Here is a 23,054-nt window from a genome sequence, read left to right on the forward strand (position 1 = left end):
TTTTGATCCACCATGAAACTCCCGTATTTTTTCTGAAGTTTTCGATAATTCATTGAAGCTCATGGGAATTCCTTTAATATCTCTTTAGAAGATTCCTATATTAACAAGTTTTTTGACGCACGACTACGTCTGTGATTTCTATATGGAAGTACACTTTGTGAAAACCGACAATAGAACAAGTAACGAAATTATGAAAGATTTTGAACGTTAATAACTCAGCTTTCCCTGGACCAATTTTATAAATTTTATCACCAATCGATCAAAAATATTTCTTCGCATCGATAACAATGCTTCAACTGTTGATTTCCTACAAGAAACCAGTGCGAATAGGGAGGATGCAATTGCGTAACATTTGTCACACTCATCACCATATTCAGAACCACATGCCCCCAACGACCACACAAAATGCTCTCCAGAGTTGTGAGCTTGTAACCCAACTTGAAAGCAGGGGTGCAAGTGATTCATTTGTTTGTTGTTCTAGATGATAAAAGAGCATAGCAGAAATAGTGCGAAATAGGTTAGTGAATCCATGATCATCCAAAGAGGAAATCGATGAAGAGAATTGACTTTCACCCCTCTGCTTCTTAGCCCCTGGAGCTGATCTAAAGTTCTCTGATCGAAATTCTTTGAACGTCCCTTTGAACTGCTTAAAAAGAATTCAACTTCTCCGAATTGGACTTCCCTGAAGATTTCAGAGATCTGAGTTTCTTGAAACTTCTGTAAATTTTCTGCAATTTATTGAAGTTTATTGAAATGCCCCGAGGTTCTCTGATGTTCCATGATGTTCCAAAAGCTACCCTAAAGTAATAGCTTTTTTCAATTAGTTTGTGCCCTCAACTCCCTTATTTCTTTCAATTGTTTTTCCGTCAGCAGCGCCCACTTCGTCCTTTATGCGCTCCTTCTCGGTATACTCCATTATCCCGAATTTGTAGTAGTAATACGCCTAAATTTTGTACTTGAAAAGAGGTGGCTACTGTTTCTCAGCAGCGCTTGATTCTTCTCCACTGTTCTTTTCGGCGTCCGGGAACGTCACATCCATCACCACCACTTCTTCTACAAGGATTTCAACCGCTTCCTCGTTTGGTGATGCACCTCCAGTCACTACACCAGCGTACGCACTGGTTTCTTCCTCATTCCGTTGTTCGTTTTCTTTTTCCGCTTGCGACAGGATCTCATCCTATGCCACTCCGTCTGACATAGGAATCACACATTTTTGTTCCCTTGAAAGAATACTTCTGTTCCAACTTTCGATAGAGGAAATCCAGCGAGTTGGGAATCTAGTATTCTGATGCTCACCAATCTGTCTGTTTTCGTATTTTGTGGTAGCCATTATTGCAAGTGTTTCACGGTGATTCCAATTTTAAAGTTGAAATTTTTTATGATTTTACGATTACCTAGTCAATCTTGAAAGCTAGTAAACTAGTATTCTCGGTGTGTGTTACAAATTACATTTCAAGCCAAAAGGAAGTGGCGTTTCGGAACCCTATGGTTTATTTTCGATTCGGAAACATTTTCGTGAAAAAGTGCTAATAATTAGTTACAAAATTTGTGCAACCCGTTTCTTCGCCTGGGCCAAGTTTGAATCCGTGATGAATAACAACGGCTTCAGTACCGGTGAGGAAGACTCCCGTGGTCCGGCGGATCAGGTCTGTTGCCTGCTAGACGATGGCGAACGCTGTCGAAACCAGACCGGGAATGCCTCCTACAGCAAACGCATTCAGAAGACCGTGACACAGAGGCGGCTATATCTGTGACTTTCACAAGGGCCGTATCCAGTGTGCCCGCACGAAACGCTGCCGTCGCGATTCCGAAGACGACAGCAACGAGACGGATACAGATCTACCGGAAGTAGATCTGTACAAACTGCAGGTCAATACCCTCCGTAGGTACAAACGATTCTACAAGGTATCCACGCGCCCCGGTATCAACAAAGCACAACTGTCGGAGACAATCATGAAACACTTCAAAACCATTCCGATCAAGGAAAAGGAACACCTATTTCATCTACATGGTTAAGTCCAACTCCAATAAGCTAGATCAGAAGAATAACGCCAGTAATGAAGCCACATGAAAGTAAGCTCTAGCCTTATCCCTCTGGTCACCACCGGAGTTAAGTATAGTTCGTATTAATAACGATGTCGGAATGTGCAAAAAAATATTTACATAGGTACCTACATACTATGTGGAGTGAAAAGTATCATCCTTGAGAATAATTTATTTTTTAAGTTTCTTTTTTATTTTATTCAATATAGTCCCCTTTAACTCGATACACTTATTCCAGCAAGTAATTTTCCGGACCGTCTGCAAAATACTCCTCCGCGGCGAAATCCTCAAGTGAACTGATTTTTTTTTTATTGATGAGCCGTCTTTTGAGATTTGGGAAGATATAATAGTCCGAGGGAGCCAAATCGGGCGAATACGGTATATGCGGAAGCAATTGGAGCCGTAAATAATTGATTTTAGTCGTGGTTGCGATGCTCTTGTGCGCCGGAGCATTGTCTTTCAAAACCAATTTTTTTTTTTTTTTCGGTTCATGTGAGACCATTTTGCAGCGATTTCGGCCTTCAATCGCTCCAATAATGCACAGTTATACTGGCTGTTGATGGTTTTTCCTTTTTCGAGGTAGTCCACGAAGACGCCATAACCTTTCCGACCCATCGAGTCTCCGTCGACCGCTTCGGAGCACTCGTCCTGGCTTCAGTCCATTGCTGGGCACTCATTCTGTTTTCTGGGGTGTTTCATCAACAGTTACCAATCGACACCAAAAGTCCGTCCGATTCCGCATCAGCAAGTCCAAACACTCTTTCGAAGTGCTCTCGCGTTCGTGTTTTTGGTCAGGAGGGAGCTTGCGCGGCACCCAGCGACAGGATAACTTTTTCATATGCAGAATCTCGCCCAAAATACGGCATGTGCGCTCAGTACTAATCTTTTCGGTATCTGCTAGCTCGCACACCTTCACTTTCCGGTCAGCCAACACCATTTTAGGTATTTGTTGACATTATCCTCTGTAACCGCATCGGAGGGCCTGCCGCTGCGGACTTGATCGGTAGTGGAGTTGCGGCCACCACGAAACTCTCGAAACCAATTTTTGGCGGTGTAATCTGACGGAGCATTAACCCCATAATATTTATCTAGCTTTTCTTTTGTTTCCTTCGCCGTTTTGCCTCTCAAAAAAATAATGTTTTATGAGAGAACGAAAATAGTTTTTATCCATACTCAACATGATGCCAAACACGTCAACAACAATCAGCTATCAAAACAACAATAAAGACAGTATCGCACTGAAATTTGGCATGTCTGCCTAAATATGAACGGACTACAAGGCACCATAACCTTTTATGCAGTAGCAACGCATTCTGGCGGTCAAGGAGGTTTCTTTTCACCCCGCCTAGTATATAGACCCCGCACATCTGTGTGTATATCCAGGACCAAGGCAGCTGGGAATTTCTCCCGAACTACACGCTTTACATCACCGTATTTTCCTAACACACCACTGCTGGATCACTATTCGAGACTTCTGTTGGGAGGTCGTCCACTCTCACGTATTGAGCGGTGCCCTCAGCAGGTGACATGCGTACCTCAACTGACTTCCCATCGGCGTAATGAAAAATAAGTTGTTCACGGTTGTGTAGCATTTATTGGTATTATCGAATCCTTTGAGAATCAGGTTGCTCGGGATTATCTGAATATTTTCACTCGGGAAAATATTTGTGATGATTCCTGGGGGACTGATTTGGACGAAGTAAGGTGTATAACTAAAAAGTTTCATAATATGAAAGCTCCAGGTGATGATGGAATTTTCTATATCCTCACCAAAAAACTCCCAGAGAGTACCTTGTCTTTCTTGGTAAAATCATTTAACAGTTTCCATTTGGCATACTTTTCTGATAAATGGAAAAAATGCAAAAGTTGTTCCAATTTTGAAGCCGGATAAAAATCCAGCTGAAGCTTCTAGCTACCGTCCAATAAGTTTGTTTTCTTCAATAAGTAAACTTTTTGAAAAGATAATTTGGAATAGAATGATGCTTCACATCAATACGAACTCCATTTTTGCAGATGATCAGTTTGGATTTCGCCATGGGCATTCAACTACTCATCAACTCTTAAGAGTTACCAATTTAGTTCGTTCAAACAAATCTGAAGGCCACTCGACTGGAGTTGCTCTTCTAGACATAGAAAAAGCAATTGAAAAAGTTTAATTTTCCACTTTATATTATGAAATTAGTTCAAAATTATTTAACTGACAGAACTCTGCAGGTAAATTATCCATATTCCAAATCTAATCGACTACCTGTTATAGCAGGAGTTCCTCAGGGTAGCATTCTTGGACCTATATTGTATAACATTTTCACTTCGGACCTCCCTGATTTGCCTCAGGGTTGCCACAAATCTTTGTTCGCTGATGACACAGACATTCCCGCTAAAGGAAGAAGTCTTCGAGTTATGGTAAACCAAGTGAAATATCTTGGATTAGTACTTGACCAAAAATTAACTTTTAAAGATCACATTGAGGGCATTCAAGCCAAATGTAACAAATATATAAAATGTTTGTATCCTCTTATAAACAGGAAATCCAAACTTTGCCTGACAAATAAACTTCTAATATTTAAACAAGTTTTTTGACCGGCCATGCTTTACGCTGTACCAATATGGTCTATTTGTTGCACTACCAGGAAAAAAGCACTTCAAAGGATTCAGAACAAAGTTCTGAAATTGATTTTGAAGTTGCTTCCCTGGTACAGTACTACCGAAGTACATAGAATTTTGAATACATCTAATACGTCGTTTATAAAGCATTTACAAAGCATTCAACTAAAAAATGGACGCATGGTGGTATAAGAGCTATTTTGCTGACTGTATTAACCTTTATACAGCAGTATTGTAAAGCAATGCAATGAAATCTAATAATGGAGCTAGAAAACACTTATAAGACGTCTAATAAAGCATTTTATCAAAGCAATTGAAAACAGTCGAATTAAAGCGACAATGTATGTGAAAATTACACTTATTCGGTTTGTTATTAGATCAAACTTCTGGTTCTGAATCAGGAAGACAGTCAACTTTTATAAAGCTATTAATAAGTAAATTAATCATATCAGAGCAAACGACGGAATAAAGGCGCATCTATCAATTTCAATGAGCTTTTTTCAGCACATAATTCGACATCTTGTTTTATTCAGCATTGTACACTGTTATACAGCATTTATTCAATGTGTATGCTTATTTGTGACTGTGAATTGTTTGTTGGGAACATACTATTTGTTTTCGTTATGATTGTATTATAATGTTCTAGGATTACAGTTAGGTCCCTTACAATTTTACATTTTTCTACTTTTTGGTTGCTTAAAAATATTTCAATAAGAGGTGTTTCTATATTTCTGCTAAATACAATTGCGTTGCATTTTTTTACATTGAGTTTGATTCGACTTTTACTACACCAAGTGTTAAATAAGTTGATTTCATTCTGGAATTTTTCTGTATCGCTAGAATTACTTATTTCCATGAAGAGCTCCATGTCGTCTGCATAGATAAGAACTTTTTTATTTTTCAAGTACATATGTAGGAAATGTCGTTTACGTACAAAATAAAAAGAATTGGGCCTAAATGAGAACCCTGGGGCACCCCAGAGGTGACCGAAATAGGTTCTGAAAGTTAATTCTGAAAACATACTATTTGTTTGCGTTGCGTTAAGTATGATTGGAGCCAATTCAGAAGTCTAGATTCCATTCCTATTTTTTGCAATTTGAAGAGTAATAATGGTACACTACCGATCATAAGTTTAAGGACACCCCCAAAAAAAACCATGCAAATATGTTTTGTTCAATGAGCTCTCATTTTACGTTCATTTCGATCTCGAAAGGTTATTTGAATGGTATGAATGGTATAGCATAAGTGTTCTACTACTACTTTTATTTCAAAATTTGGCCAACCCAATTCTGAGAAAATCAGTCACGATTCTTCAGTAAATTTTGAAAAATATTGTAACTTTGGATGAACTTTTAGCACACAAAATTTTAAAATTATATTGACCAATTTGCCTACGAGGAAAGTTCCATTCAATACATTTCAAATGATCTAAAGAGAAATAAAATTGGACGTAACATGACAGAGATACAAATGTGTCATGTTTTTTTGGGGGTGTCCTTAAACTTATGATCGGGAGTGTATGTCAATTCGGTCGAATGCTTTACTGAAGTCAGTATAAAGAGTTTCCACGTGCTTCTCATTGTCCATTGCGTTAAGAATGAAGGTTACAAATACAAGACGATTAGAGGTAGCTGAGCGACCTTTAAAAAAGCCGTGCTGTTTGTTTGTAATTTGATTTTATACATGCTGAAATTTTTTATCCCTTATAATTGATTCAAAGAGTTTTGGGATGCAAGAGATAATGACCATTTCACGATAATTACCGATGTCAGATTTCTTGCCTGATTTAAAATTAGGCACCAAATGATACGATTTCCAAATTTCAAGGAATTCCCAATTTTTCAGAAACATATTGAAAAGGCGTTCTAAAGGAAGGGTGAGTTGTTCTGAAAGATTCTTCAAGAATACACGTGCGATTCCGTCAGGTCCTGGTCCTTTTGATGCATCCAAATTGTTTAGTGAATTCAAAACCTCATGTTGACATATTTGATTGACAGATATGTTAATAGAGACTTCAGGAATGAATGCAAAGGAGTCACGGTCGCGATCTTTTTCAGAAAATTGGTGGATACTTCCTGAAAAAAATTTGCAAAGAGATTGCAGATTTCAGAAGGATTTTCACCTCCATTTACATCAAAATGCATTTTCCCGGTTCTCCCGTCGAGCTCCCGGGTTTTTCCCGGTTTTCCCAGTTACTTTTGAATCATTGAATAAAAACTTGCTTCAAACCAAAGACTCAGAACAGGTCACTATGGTCAAGCAAGATCTGTCAAACAAGTCTTCCAACAATCATTTACTAAGTTATATTAAAACTTTGCTACTTACTCGTCATTGAAATTGATAAATCACAGATCAATTTGAAGGACGAGTAAATAGCAAAGTTTTTAATATAACTAAGTCAATGAATGTTGGAAGACTATTTTTTCGAACGAGCAAAGAAAGTCTCAACGATGTAAAATTTTAACGAGAACCATCCAATCTCAGGGATTGGATGGTGGTACTCTCATACTGATTCACCACACTACGCAACGTGTTGTATCAGCTGGTTCCAGTTGAACGCATTTTGATTCATCATCCTACATAGCTCGACTAGTTACTGTCATTGTCATGCCACCGCCAAAGTACGTCATTTAAAAAAAAAAATCCCAAACCATGGTGCATCTGAGCTCATGCTCGACTGGTCATTTAATTGTGACAAAAGTGAAAAAGAACCGAGACCAAACCAAGAAATCCCCATTCGTCAAATTACGCCGGTCCCCGTCGTCAAAATCCCACCGTCGCGTCGTTGTCGGCCACGTGTTTAGCAAACAAATTAAAGCAAAACTGTTTGTTTTGGTTCCACTTTGTTTTGCATTCACATTTCAACTATAAACACTTCGCCTCTTCCTGGGCTACCGCTACCCAAGCGCTTGAGAGGGAGGGTGGTAGAGGTACTTGTGAGCCTTGATCTGCTGCTGTAAATTTGGAGCAATTCCTTTCTACCTACGCTCCTCCCCCCGCAGGCGGAGACGGTTGTAAATATTTTTGGCTGCACTCGGTAAAAGCCGAAACGGTCGATTATGGACCAATATTTACCCGTTCTTGAATTGTTATGATATCTCAGCACCTACCACTTGGTGAGGCTCTTTCCGGGATTCTGAATCTCCGATTCGGTTGATACGATCCATGAAAATCAAACCAACATCGGGAGACCTTCACGGTGAAATATTAAAAAAATACATTATTATCGTGTGAACTGCTAACGACGACGACACCAACGTCGATGGTTCAGGGTCAGTGTCGAAAATATAAGCCTCTTTCGTTTGCATGCACGCTCGCCAAACTGCTTCGCAGATGTAAACCAAACCCACACATGCCACGGTTTGTAGGTTAAGGTGAAGAGGAAGTTTTCGGTTTCGTAATGGTCCGCACACACGACCAACGACGGTCGAGAGCCGGCAGAGGTACGATAATTTCATGGGGCTATTAGAGGCTACTTTTCAGTGCCAATTTACGAGAAACCTCGGAACGACGCCGCTACCTATCCCACCGACTGCAAAAGGCTGCATGGTATGGTATGGCGAAATGTGAGTATGACTGATAGCCACCGTTAATGAATGGATGGGCCAGGTAGCTTTCTATGCAAGGTCGTCCCGGCCGGTCGCTTTGCAACTCGACTCCAAACGGTTTTGTAAGCATGAGCCAAACTGGATCAGCTAACAACACCGCACTGACATAGGATGAACAAATTGTGTTATCACTTTTTAACACTTAAGCCAACGACTCTCTCGGTAACGGTTTTATGTGTGCCTTATGTCATGTTATTAAGCTGAGGAAAGTGATGTCATAGCGACTGCTCTGCTCAGCGGATTATTCGTTTATTGCCTGTTAACTGGTCTAATCTTTCTTAAAAAAAAAACTACAGCATTCCCTACCGCTATTTCTCGGTTGTCCTTCAACCAATTACGTTGATTTTGTGTATGCAATTAGTGTCAACCATAAATTAGTTATCTACACAAAATCAGCTCGATTAGTTGGATGACAGTCGAGAAATAACGGTTGGTGGACGGTACCACCCACCGCATATAGAGAGAGGGAATGCTGTAGCTGAACTGACCCTTTTTACAACTAACCTTCAACGTTAGTGATAACCTTTCGGGGATAGCCACTAAGGATACTTTCTACTAATTAATACGAGAATATCATCCAGGGTCGGTGATAAATCTACCTTCCGATTAACGCACAGGTGAAATCACCGCTGTGAAACTTAATATATCAGGTCGTTAACCTTCCACGAAAACTTCACACGATAGCGCTACCGCCTTGCAACCGAACTGGCTGCCCTTTGAAAAAGAAACGACCGAATTCAAAAGCTCTCGAAACAACACGCATGTCGAGACCCGGATATCTGGAGATTTGGTGACAAAATCATTTACACTGAAAATAAAATTTCGTTTATACAACGAAATCGCTCGTTTGTTCTACGAATTTATTCGTTGTTTTCTGCAACGAAATAGATTTGTCCATTGTATGAAGCTAGTTTCGTTAGAACTGCCACATTCGCTATCGCTACACCCAACCAGCAGGCCACAAGTGTTGGTTGTGGAGACCGAAAAATGTGGAGTGTGTTAGTGAGGATGGGTAAAAATAACTTCATTATTGTAAGGGATAAACATGACAAAAATATAAAAATTGGCTACACACCGGACTCGAATCATGAACCTTGTGATATTCTGATCTGTGCCTTATCCATCAATCTATCTGTGCTACGAGAAAAGGAAAGACTAAAGGCAAATAAGAAGTACTCATGAAGCGGTAGTTCCATTTCGTTTGCTTTTTCTGCTGCTTGCATGTATTTAGTTTTCCTCTGACATAGAACCACCGGGACCAGTATTTTGATTTATAATGGTAGCTTGCATGTATTGGTCACACAATCAGAACTTTAGGAGACAATAAGCGCAGTTGTTGGTTTGATTGTACGAAGATGAAATTTGTATATTATACGAATAAGGCGTAATATTGACATTGCGCCAGATGACAGGGAAAACGAATGTTTCGTACCATTTATGCAAGATGTGTTGTATGTACGATATTCATTTTTACGAAACGTTTTTCAGAGAAATAACGAAAATACATTTTCAGTGTACGACCAAAAAGCCACCCATTAACACCTCCCCGAATAAGCAATGATGGTAGCTTCTTGAACGCAAAATTCTACTAAACCTGACAGTTCGGGTACTTGCCAATTTGCCTGAACAATGTATAACATTCAATTCACATATGCGGTTTTGAAACCTTTCCGCTTGGTGTTTTCTCAATTAACTTCGCTTGGGGCGAAATTGAGACCGGTTCCACATAAAATCTTTAAACGGACAGATAGACAGCTAAATGGAGACTGCTTGACGACACAGAATCAGACATTGCGGTATAAATGGTTGACGCGTTAGACTGAATCTGGATTCCCACAATTAGCACATTCGAGGCATGATGAATCGGAAAGTGACAGATTTATGACTGAAAAATGCTTTGGAGCGCAGTGGCGTAAAGTCTAGCCAGTTAATGCTATGAGTCCGTGAAGTGTAACATGACAACATGAACACCATAAATTGGTATAAATAAGATATTTAATATTCTCCAAACTATTCTGGAGCTGAGATCATGAAGTTCGACAGGTTCTTGAACAATGAACTGAAAATCTTGAGTCCACGAAGCTCAAGATAGTCTCTTTACAATATGCACATCATCGACATCACATCAACTGTTCTGGAGAGCTTGAAATTCTATAGACCCAATGAAGTTTTGACCAACATTTTTAAAAAACTTGTTGAGTCCAAAAAGTTCAAAAGAGTCTTTTGACAACATTTTGTTAATCACAGTTGCTTTCACTGGCGTGCACAGGTAGGGGAAAGGTGGGGTAATTGCCCCCCCCCCCCCTTTTATAAACAAGATTTTTATTTCCTCACTAACTAAATTATGATATAACCACACTTACAAAATTATGATGTAGGGGAAATGACGGCTTCGGCATGACAGACTATTTTCGGCAACCCAAATTGAAACGTTAATTGCACTGGATTTGCTTATGAAAACACTTCGCTGTAGGCTTTCAGCTTCAATTTGATTATATTTTTAAAACTTAGAGCAGCGTTTTCTTAAAATGAAACACACGCACTACAAAATGCTGCCGATTTTGAGTTACCGATGAAAGCACAGCTGTTTAACACGCAGCTCAAATAGAAAGGTTGCCGAATAAAAAACTGTTGCCTACAATAGTCGCTCTCACTAGAGGAGATTGGAGCTTTGTAAGAGCGTTTCAAAACAGTTTTTGACAATTCCTTCGACTGAAATTGCTAGAGTAGCTGGCAGCAAAAGATTGTAAACCAACCAATACTGCATATGTGTGCGTTCTTTAGAGAAAAAGGCTATAGAAAGATGATCGCTGCTTAGGTTGCCAAGAAAACGTAAATTCCCCTATAACATAAATGAATAACTCTGGTGGAAAAATTGAATCACGCTAAAAATTTAGAGGTGTACATTTAACTGAAAATTTCTGGTGGAAAGTTCGCAAAACTGGTGAAGGTATAAGCAAGGTTTATTCATTTTTCTGGTGCATAATTTGCATCGTTCTGATGAATGCAAGCTTCATTTAAATTTATGGTGGAAAATTTGTACCATTCTGGTGCACGAAGAGGCAAAGTCTGAAATTTGCACCATAAAGGTGCATGGTGAAACAAACTTAACTGACAATTTTTTTTTGGTGCACCTTTTTGGAGGAGCATACTTTATTGAAAATTTCTGGTGCAAAATTTGTATCTCCGATAAATGAAATGAACAGAAAATTTCTGGCGGAAAACTTGCACTGGTTTGGTAAATGAAGACACAAGCTTTATTTAAAATTAAGCTATATTGAAAATTTCTGGTGAAAAATCTGCACCGTTCTGGTGAACGGATGGGAAAGCTTTTCTGAAAATTTTTGGTCTCAAATTTGCATCCTTCGGCTGAATATAGAAACAAATTTCAATAATATTTTTTGGTGGAAAATCTGCACCATTCTGGTGATTGGAGGGAAGCTGCTTTACTGAAAATTTATGATGAAAAATCTGAAAATAGGGGCAAGCTTTATTTGGTGGCAAACCTGCAACATTCTGATGATAGGAGAAGCAATCTATATTGAAAATGTCTGATGGAAAATGAAAAAAAAGGAAATGTCCACCAATCAGAAGATTGGATAAGCAATTTTTATTGAACATTAACGGTGGAAAATTTGCATCGTTCTGGTCAATTGAAATTTTCTGGTGTAGAATTACCTGGGGACAAGTTTGTATTGAAAATTTGTGGTGTAAAATTTGCAACAATCTGCTACATGGAGGGGCAAGCTGAATTGAAAATTTCTGATGTAAAAATGGCACAGTTCTGGTGAATGGAGGGGCAAGCTTTATTGAACATTTCTGGTAGAAAAACTACAACGTTTTGGTGAATGTACGGACAACTTAAACTTGACTTCCGAGAAAAACCTCAGGGGTATTGAATTCTGAGGACAGTTCTTAAAGAAAAAAATTCTGAGATTGATTTCATGGAAATTCTGTGAATAATTTCTAGTGAATCCTGCAGATAGGTACGAAATAATTTCGATCATAATACCGAGAGAATCAAATTTTGAATGAAATTCCAAAGGGATGTTGAGGAAAATTTTAAGGGAATTTTGAGGATAATTTCAAGCTTATTCTGGAAATAATTTCTGGAGAATACAGAGGAAATTCTTCTGAAACTTTAGGGGAATTTCAGTTCCAACGTGTTCTGACAAAAAAAAGTCCAGAAATATTCCGAAAAGAACCTCAAGGATATTGAATTCCTAGGACAGTTCCAAAATATTTCTGGGGAGAATTCAAAGAAAATTCTGCGATTAATTTCTAGTGCCTCCTACAGATAGTTCCAAGATAATTTTGAAAAGAATACTGAGAAAATCAAATTTTGGTGAAATTCCAATGGGGTTTTTAAGCAAAATTTCAAGCGAATTCCGCGGATAATTTTTAGCTCATTCCGGGAAAAATTTCTGAAACTAAAAGAATTTCAGTTCCTAGGTGTTCTGAGAAAAAATCATGAAGAGTTCTAAGTAAAATTCCAGTTAGCTTCTGAAAAGAATTTCAAAAGAGCTCTTAAAAGAATTCTAAAAATATCATAGAAGAACGTCAAGGATATTGAATTTTGAGGACAGTTCCAAAAAATGTGTGAGGAGTATTCCAAGAAAATTCTGCGAATAATTTCTAGTGAATCCTCCAGATAGTTTCAAGATAATTCCGAAAAGAATACCGAGAAAATTAATTTCTGAGTGAAATTCCGAAGGGATTTTGAGGAAAATTTCAAGGGAGTACCGATAAGTGTCAGCTCATTCCGGGAATAATTTCTGGATAATACTGAGGAAGTTCTTCTGAAACTCTAAGGGAATTTCAGTTTCAAGGTGTTCTGAGTAAAAGTCAAGAAGAGTTCTAAAAATAACTCCAGAGGATTTCTGAGAAGAATTTTAAAAGAGCTCATAGAGTTCTAAAAATGTCGAAACCAACACACTTAGATTTTTTTGGCGAGATGGGCATCACCGAGCAGCTCGGCATTTCTGATGTTGCTGGAAATTCAGCAAAAATTATGTTTGTTAGCTGAGATCTCGGCAAGTTTCTCACTGAGAACCAGCAAAATAAAATACCGAGCTGCTCGGTGGTGCCCATCTCGGCGAAAAAATCTAAGTGTGAACCTCAAGGAATTCTGAGGATGGACTTTTTTTCGCAACCGTACAAAGCTTTTGGATTCCCTAATTGAAAAGTGGGTATTAGTTTGCCATTGAACCTTGGTCTATTCTTGTCTTACTAAGAATTCGTCTAAGTAACATTTTGGTTAAAGCCCAACTATTGCAACCATTTGACGAACCGATCATCATCGACAGCGTCGATGAGATTAAATTGCCAATTCCATTGGCTGTCTGACAACAGTTTGCATTGCAGAAGATGAACCACCACCGGAGCAAAAAATAAATAAAATTAGCTGAATTGGACACTAGGGAAACAGTGGTGGGTGAACAGCAGCATCCACAACGCACTTTGGAGTACTCTCAATCCCTAGATTAAATATACCATAGAAAAAAAATGCTCCTCCTTAACAAGATTCCTGTGCACGCTAGTGTTAAGCATGTTGGATTTTTTAGAAAATTTCCAGGATTGTGAGGCTTTGATTTTTTATTTTTGGAATTTGAAACCATGAAATTTTTCTGAAATTTGTGACTTATAACAATCCTCGTGATCCTAGATAAAAAAATAAAGGCTGGGTCCTAGGCACGACCGCAGTATGACGTAGAACCACGCAAAATTAATATTCGTCATGCATTTTTGACCATTATTTTTATTATTATGAATGGGGCGGTTCAGAACGTTTCTTTTGTACAGAATATGTATAAAAATATGGACTTTGGATGTTAATCTAATTGCATGTATAGAGGTACCAGATATGTTTTACAGTCAGTTGTTAGTAATTTACCAACATAATATCATCGGATGCATGCCTCCTCTTAAGCAATTGTTTTGAAAATTTTGGCTTTTGTTTTTACTTATAATTGTAATTTGCATAAAATTTATTTCCCGGAAAAATAATGATCGTCAAATCCATGTGTTTTTTGAGTTGACGTTATAGACGGGGTGAGGGGGAGAGGGATATTTTGCATATCCAATTCTCATTCCTCATTATGTGACAGGTGATCACGCCGTGATCCACCTTTATCCGCTGACTTGGTACTGCTTGCTGCAGGACCTAGTGCCACGCCGTCCGAAGCGGTAATGAGCAGAGTTCAGTTTTTTTTTTTTTTTAACAGTTAAATGATCTTTATTTCTTGTGTTTGTGTGGTTTACATGTATGAATTTTTCAAGTGACACAGATGCGTCTTTTCAACTTTAGTACAGTGAGATTTTAATTATTAATTACAGTTCCTAGTCCTATCAGGCCTGTTTTAGAGAATGACCACCTTGGTGGGATTGGTATGATTTGAATTGGAAAAAGGAGTCTACTTATAACTACTATTTACAACTACAACTAACCTACAACTACTATATACACCTAACCTACTATATACAAATTGCTTATCAAAGCATGTTCTGATAAATTACATTTTTGTGCAAATTTAGTCTTAATTTCATTAATTTTGGAATCTATTTTGGCAATGCCTGCCTCTTCATGTAAATTTGTTATTCTAGTGTCGAAAGGACGATCAAGAACCATCCTCAGCACTCTATTCTGAGCGACCTGAATTTTGTTCCTGTGAGTCTGTGCACATGATTCCCACACCGGAGCTGCGTAGAGGATCGCAGGTGCTATGATTTGTTTGTAGACGGCCAGTTTGTTCACCCTTGAGAGGCGGGATCTGCGGCAAATCAGCGGATACAGACACCTAACCAAGGTAGAACACTTGACTACAGTTTTCTCTACATGCGAACGGAAGAGGAGCTTTTCATCGATCAACATCCCGAGATAGGTTACTTCGGCGGACCACTCAACCCTTGTGCCATCCATGATTACAGTACAAGATGGAGCCGGTTTCAGTTTGGGCGATTGCCGATGTAGGAACATGATCGCTTGTGTTTTGGAGGGATTGATTTTAATTTTCCACGTGGTGGCATAATCAGCAAAGGCGTTAAGGCATCGTTGAAGTTTGTTCGTTATTTCGCGAGGCATCCTTCCTTTGACGGCTATTGCGGTATCATCTGCGAACAGGAAGAACACGCAACCGTCTCCAAGGGGAGGAATGTCGGAAGTATAAATGCTGTAAAGCAACGGGCCCAGTAGACTGCCTTGCGGCACTCCTGCTGGGATGGAAAACGTGTCGGAAAGACAACCATTCAACGATACCTTAAACGACCTTTGCTGAAGGTAGTTACGGGTGATTTTAACCAGATGTAATGGGAAGTTGAAGTTACAAAGCTTGTACACAAGTCCGTCATGCCAAACATTGTCAAACGCCTTTTCAACGTCTAACAAGGCCATGGCTGTGGACTTGGATACAGCTTTGTTACTTCGGATGTTATTCATCACCCGTACTAGCTGATGATTGGTGGAGTGCCCCTTTCTGAACCCAAACTGTTCCGGAAGGAGAATGTTATTTTCCTCGACAAACTTGAGCAAACGATTGAGAATGAGTTTCTCGAACAATTTGCTCAGCGCTGAAAGGAGGCTGATTGGTCTGTAGCTTGAAGGCAATGTTGGATCCTTACCGGGTATGAGCAGAGTTCGGAAAGCAGTGCTGTTTTATATCTTTTCAGCTTCAAGCAGAATAATGTGCAACCAAGTGGTATTTGTTTATGATGATTGGGTTTGGGGCAAACGTTTAGTTCATGAAAACAGTGGTAAAATTATCATTTGCGCATTTTTCAAAAGTTTTTTGATTGTAAATTATGAAAGTGTTTGCTTCAGCAGATTCGTTAAGTAATATCCTATCGATTGGCGTATTTGGATTTTAATTTCATCTATAAATGACTAAGTTACAAGCGTTCAAAACCTAACACTATTTCACCACACATATTTTTTTTGATTTCTACCCTAGTATTGTCGACAAAGACTTAGTTTTACGTCAAAAGAACAGAAAATGAAATGTTTTCATCAATCTAGGACAGAAAAGAACTTTTGAAACTTACTTGAAAATCAAGATCCCAGATTTTACCTTAAAAAATTTCTGAGACTTGGAATTTTAAAGGTTCTAAACTTTTACAGATTTTTTCCAAAAAAAAATCGAGAATTTCGGGAAGCATTTAAAGTTGATTGAAGAGTTAATTAAAAAACAATCCTGAGGAGGAGTTCTTAAATAATCTGGGGAAAATTCTGAAGCAGCTCTGACAAACATTCCAAGATAATCCTTTAAATTTGTCGAACCAAGATAGTTTTGAGACAGCACCCCCAAGAAGTTCTGAGATGAATTCCAAGGTATTCTGTGGAGAAGAAAATAAATTCTGAATTGAATTGACAGGTGATTCTGAGGAGAATTGAACGGGAATCATGAGGAGAATAGTAGGAGAATTCCAAGAGAATTCAGATGATAGTACAAAAAGGAATTAAAATCAGAATAAAAAGGGTGTTCGGAGGATAATTTCATAAGGATACTCAGAAAGGTTCAGAAAATAAATTCAAGGGATTCTGAGGATAATTCAAGTACAAAATTTTAGAGAGTAATAAAAAAAATCTATAGAAAATATGCAACGAAATGCAGCAGAGAATTCCAAGGGATTTCTGAGGAGAATTCCGAAACATTTCTGATGAGAATTTTGAGTGCAAAGAAAATTTAAGAATTTAAATACAATCTTATTCTCAAAAAGGAATTTTAAGAACAATTTTAAGGGAGCCCTTAGGAAAGATTCTAGGTAAATCTAAATTGAATTCCAATGTAATAATGAATAGAGATCCATTAAGTATCCATCTCGTAAGTTTAAGGAGATAATTCTTAGTATATAATATAGATATTTTTTGACATGTCATATGAGAGATCCTTCACAATGTTGAATTACAGAACACTGATAAACATAAACCTCCCAATTTATTGTGATAACTGGTTTAAATTTATGCAATGATGAGCTGTAAGTGGATTTCGTGAAACAAGGACAACGTATCAAAACTGTTATTGAATCTTGTAAACAGTTTATAATACGTAACTTCCTAGTTAACTAGTTAACTTCCACCGGAAATTAATCTTAGTTTCGATTCGATAATTTTCAATTTTTAATTGGAAATCGGTTACTATTAAACCGCACCTACAACTTTTGTGAAGACAGCGACTCTCCATAGGTCGATGTTCCATATCTCGTTGGTCCCTTCAATATCGTGATATGGAATGTTGACTGTAACTCAACTCTGTATCTCTTATACATGAAATTGTTGTTTTTCGGAAAATGTAATTTGTAACCAATACCAAAACCTATAAAAGCTTCAAACATCATTTTACGGAATTGTGTTGATGAAAATAGTTAGAGGCAAATGAATGTAATGCAAGAAGTGAACGTAAATGATGTTCCATGCCTTGTATCTTCGATTGTTTTTATCACTAAGGACATCACTATTTTGATTGCTAAGTGGTTCCAGAATTCTTCGAATGATTCAAAACATCATATTTAAAAAAGGCTTCTTGTGAGAAGGGCAAGTGATGAATGAAACCAGTATCGCAAATGAATAGCACGCTATTTTTGCATGGTACTGTGGTAATACGACATGCACCAAACAAAGAATACACAGACATATCACAAAAGTTCAAATTATTGGTAACATTGCTTACACCCAAACAATAAAAGAGCATTCGACCAACAAGCAAGCGATGTGATCCTAATAATCTTTAATATGAGGGCGCCTGTTATTCAGCCCACACACTTAGAAATAACTAATTTTACACGAGACGTAATCCATATTGGACGTAAATCATAGAACGTAAACAAACATTTCATGTGAAACTAAGTGTTCTCAAACCGAAACATCAGCTAGTCGACGAAGAGAACGTTTGATTGAATTGATTTTCACGTTTCTTTCAACTGATTCTAATGTCAAAAGGCCCGCTTACATGTGTCGGTCTCAGGGAACAGAAATTTACATGACTTTTTAGTAGTGTGTACTCATCTGTAAGCAAAAAATGGCCTCCACTAGGCCACCCAGCCTCTTATCAAAAACGCAACATCTCGGCAACTTGACGACCGTGAACTACACTGCCTATAATTTTCATATCAGTCGCATATGGAAAAGTAGGCAGTCGAATATTTGAAAAACCATAGTAAATTTATAAATATTTGTTTCAAGTTAAAATCAGTGTTCACTCGGCTGTCCACAGAACCAGACCACTCTCAATGTGTGTCACGCGATCGTCTGCTTACTCGGCAGCAACCATTGTGTGGTCTTCCTCATTGTTCTTCATCAGCAGTTCTTTAGGCCCTATTTTCGGAACGGCGATTCCAAGCAGATGCTGAAAATCGATAACCGACGCCATTTTGGAATTCAAGATGGTGGTCATCAAGTTTCATAAAATGTGACAAATACCCTAAGATATGGGTATTTTTGGAACGGAGACAACGCGTGGCTTCCGAAAATCGATATGCGATGCTATGTTGGACTCCAATATGGCAGCCATAGGGTTTCAGAAAAAGTGGTAAATACCCTACAATATAGTTATTTTCGGAACAGGGACAACGCGTAGATGCCAGAAATCAATATCATATACCACTTTGGAATCCAATATGGCGGCCATCAGGGTTCAGAAAGTGTTAAATACCCTACAATATGGGTATTTTCGGAATGAGGACAACGTGTGAAGGCCGAAATCGATATCCGATGCCATTTTGGAATCCAATATGGCGGCCATCGGGTTTCACAAAAAGTTTCAAATACCCTAAGATCTGGGTATTTCGGAACGAGGACGACGCGTAGTTGCTTAAAATCGTTATTCGATGCCAGTTGTAGGCTATTTGACACTTCTTCTAAAATCGAACGAATCTGAATCTAAATTAAATTTATTTCTTAAAAAACTAGATATATTTTAAAACGATTAACATTTTTTTTTCTAATTAGGGTATACGTCCCTAACCTCGGTCTAATATGCAGCCATAGATTACGTTTTTAATCATAACTCATCAATTAATTTACCTGCAAACGATATTCTACTGCTAAATGGTATGCTTAGATATGCTTATCATGTCGTTTGCTATCAGGAACCGCAAAAAGTTGAAAAACTTACTTTTTTTAAGACAAAAACTCACCAGGGAAATGTATGTAATATCGGTCTATTGTCCCCAAATTGGGTCTATTTATGGATGCAACTTCGTCCTATCCTGTTTGATTCTCAAAAAAAACGCTCTTGGTAACGTTTTCTTATGTATTTTTTTTTATCACTATCACTGTTAACTTAATACTCTTCATTCCTCAAAACATTTCTTAGAGAAAATTTTACGAAAACTACATTAAATCACTCAAGTTAAAAATTAAAAATTAAAAATTTCGCTTATCGTCTTTCGACCGCAGAATATCTAAATCAAAACATTGTGATGTTCATTATACAGATTTGGCAGAAAAAATCTCCCTTCCTGTTCGTTCCTTATCATCCAAATGCAAACCACATTGTTGACGTTACTCTTATTGCTATATGCTGTCAAATGAATTTCATGGGCCAAAGTTAGGAACATAGAAAAGAAATGTGTCCCTAAAGTTGGGTCCATGATTTACTTGTGAAAACGTTGTTAAACAATTAAAATAAACATAAAATATTCAAACAGTAACTGTGAGTTTTACGTCTAGTGTGTATTATCAGGTAATTCCATTCAATAAATGCCATAATCAGGCCATTTGATGATCGTCAGTGCAACCTTCCCATCTTAACCTTAGAAGTCATGGCGGCTAAAAACTCCGAACAGAGTGATATTCTCAACCAGTTTTATTACTTACGAGAGCTGAAAATGTATTGAAATGTTGTGATATAAATTGATTTGTGTGTGGTACACATTTATCAATCATCAGTGATCAATATTTTCCTTATTTTTTGTGTAATATTCCTTAATTAATTATTTATTTGCGTGATAGGCCGAATGAAAGGACTAGACCCACATTACATACCGTAACCCTATATATTTAAAATAATTATGCTACAGTAACTTGTATACATAATTAAATCTTTAAAATTCGAGAAAAATTAATATAATAATCGGATTGAATTTCAAGATGGCGTCAAACATCGATTTCTTTCTTCTAGATGTCAGCCCGATTCCAAAAAAATCCACATTGATCGATATTTGACAGTATTTCACAGTTTTTCTGAACCAAAGCCGTCATCTTGGATTTAAAGACGCACAGCAAAAAAATTATTTTGATATCACATCAAAGTGGATGCACTACAATCATGTCGAAAATTTCATGTAATTTTTATGACCACATAAATAAACAAATGCAGTAAAAGCAGCGTAATGTCAGTCCATGCATTGTATTAATGATATTTTTGTCCTTTTTAGCAAGTAATATTACACCATATTTTCGACATGATTGTGGTGCATCCACTTTGACGTGATATCAAAATTATTTTTTTGCTGTGCGGCGTGACATCAATTTTCGGCATCTACGTCTCATCGCCATTCTGAAAATAACCATATTTTAGGATATTTGACACTTTTCCGCAAATCGGAAGACACCGTCTTGGATTACAAAATGGCGTCGCATATCGATTTCCAGCTTCTAGACGTTACCCTGATTCTAAAAAAAAAAACGTTTGTATGGGTATTTGATAGAATTTACAAATTTTTCTCAAACCGGAAGCCACCATCATGGATTTCAAAATGGCGTCGGATATTGAATTCCAATCTCCAGACGTCACCCCGATTCCAAAAATACCCATATTGATTGGACGGCATCAGCATTTCCCATTTTTTCAGAAATAGGAAGCCACTATATTGACTATTGATTGTATTTGACAGTATTTCCCACTTAATCTGAAATCTGAAGCCGCCATCATGGATTTCGAAATGGCGTCGCATATCAATTTTCGATCTGTAGACATCATCCAGATTCCCAAAATACCTTTAATGATAAGTATTGACAGCATTTCCCACTTTTTCTAAAACTGGAAGCTGCCATCTTGGATTTCAAAATGGCGTCGCATATCAATTTTCGATCTCTAGACGTCACCCCGATTAAAAAAAATACCCACATTGATGGGTAAACAAACCACCCGACAATGATAAATTTGGTATCCACGTGCACAGATCTATGCGCATACGTTTAAATGAACCGAGTGAACAAACAACAAAAGTCATAAAAACTGCACAAATTTGGATCAAACAGCTTCGCTTCAATGCAAAAGTAAGTTCATTTGACAATGAAAGAAGAAATGAAGACTATTCAAGCCAAAACAAACAGCATATAAACTGATCGAAAGTGATTCTGTTGAAGTTGTTGGGGATCTGCTCGAAGAGAAGACAGAATGACTTTCAATTGAAAATGATAGTTGACAGATTTCAGATATTTTCGATTGAAAGTGACTTTGTGGGGCCCTGCTATCAATTTCCAGTAATATAAGTTAAGTAAAATGTAAAATTATGTCGATAGATAGTGGAATTTCCTACTTTACCGGGAACTCGGGTTGATCCCAGCTCTCTATCTCGGTACACAAAAGTCTCCGGCCAATGAGAGGAGCACCAATCGATTCAGCGATTTTTCCTCTGAGAATATGTATAACATGTTGACTGAAACCGTTTGGCAGCCGAGATATTCAATTTAGTCACGGTTTTGTTTTGACAAAACTGTGCACTGGAAGCAGCTCCCGTTCTGGTGGAGGAAGCTTATTGGTCAATGAAAGATAAAATGTTTATTGTGTTGTATCTTTTGACTATAGTTTTAAGATGCATTGAATAGTGAACAAGAATCCTCGGCTCTGTAAAGTTAATTCGGTTGAGCCTTATCAAATAAATTAATAAACAATAAATCAAGTTAAAATCAGCAGCATTCAAGCTTGCATGTTTTGCATTAGCGAATAATGTGGCAACTCAAAAATCAGAACCATAACTTCACTTCTGGACGATTGAATTTCTGAATGGCATGCGATTACTTTGCTTGATGAGACAAAATGACTTGATATTGTTTGCACATTTTTCATGATCAAAGTCCGTAGTTTTATCACATGATGGGAAAGTAGGTGTCAATTGATAGTGGATAGTGTTGTTATCTCAAAATTTACTAAAATCCATATGGGACTTATTTGCGATTATAGGCAGTACAAAGCATGTTAGTTTCAACAGAATGGTTACTTCTAAACTGAAAAAAAAAAACAATAATCGCATGAGTGTCTAAAGCCATCCTAAAATAAAGTGTTGAATATTCGCAGGACCAAAGTTCAAATCAACGAACAGAAATAAAAGCACCTATTTCACAACATTGTCTCAAAATAGCGAGAAAGCCTACCATCGCACCGTACCGCACCAGCACAGATAGCCCACTCTAAACAGGTTAAAGACACCACCTGCTCGATTTTGAACACTCCCATATGGTCACACATCTTCCACATATTCAGCATAAGCAGATAACATTAATAACCGGCTGGGTACCAGTTAAAACATGCAACCAAAAATCTTGCTATTTTTAAACTATGTAAATGTCTGGGTATGTAAATAGAACTAGATTCGAAAATCTTCCGGGAGATAAAAGCAAGCAATTTATAAGTTAGCTATCACGTCACAAATGGAACTTAACGTCCACTCTCAATTTGATGTTGTAAAATTGTGTGGAAAATTCGTTTCGACCGAAATAGGGAATAGATGAGATCATCGATTTTGCATTTGTTTATTGTATGGACAATGGAAGCCAAGACAATTGCCAACCCATAAAGATCCGTGACTGAACCGGGAATCGAACCCGCCACCACGGTCGTGATATATGCCACTGACATCCAA

At 37.8% G+C, this 23,054-nt stretch overlaps 2 protein-coding genes and 1 pseudogene across 3 annotated transcripts in view; 2 read left to right on the forward strand and 1 right to left on the reverse strand.

The window, feature by feature from the left end:
• LOC135702387 (homologous-pairing protein 2 homolog) overlaps positions 1 to 23,054 on the reverse strand; it is a 369,039-nt gene that overhangs the window by 263,089 nt on the left and 82,896 nt on the right. The gene's annotated exons all lie outside the window — the stretch shown is intronic.
• Positions 1 to 23,054, forward strand: part of wat (waterproof) — a 119,978-nt gene that overhangs the window by 15,553 nt on the left and 81,371 nt on the right. The gene's annotated exons all lie outside the window — the stretch shown is intronic.
• On the forward strand, positions 1,372 to 2,137 carry LOC135702388 (histone deacetylase complex subunit SAP30 homolog; annotated as a pseudogene).

The sequence above is a fragment of the Ochlerotatus camptorhynchus genome, unplaced genomic scaffold (assembly GCF_037179485.1).
Source record: "Ochlerotatus camptorhynchus isolate MF236.1 unplaced genomic scaffold, CSIRO-AGI_Acam_v1.1 ptg000192l, whole genome shotgun sequence".
In the NCBI taxonomy this organism is placed as follows: Eukaryota; Metazoa; Arthropoda; class Insecta; order Diptera; family Culicidae; genus Ochlerotatus; species Ochlerotatus camptorhynchus.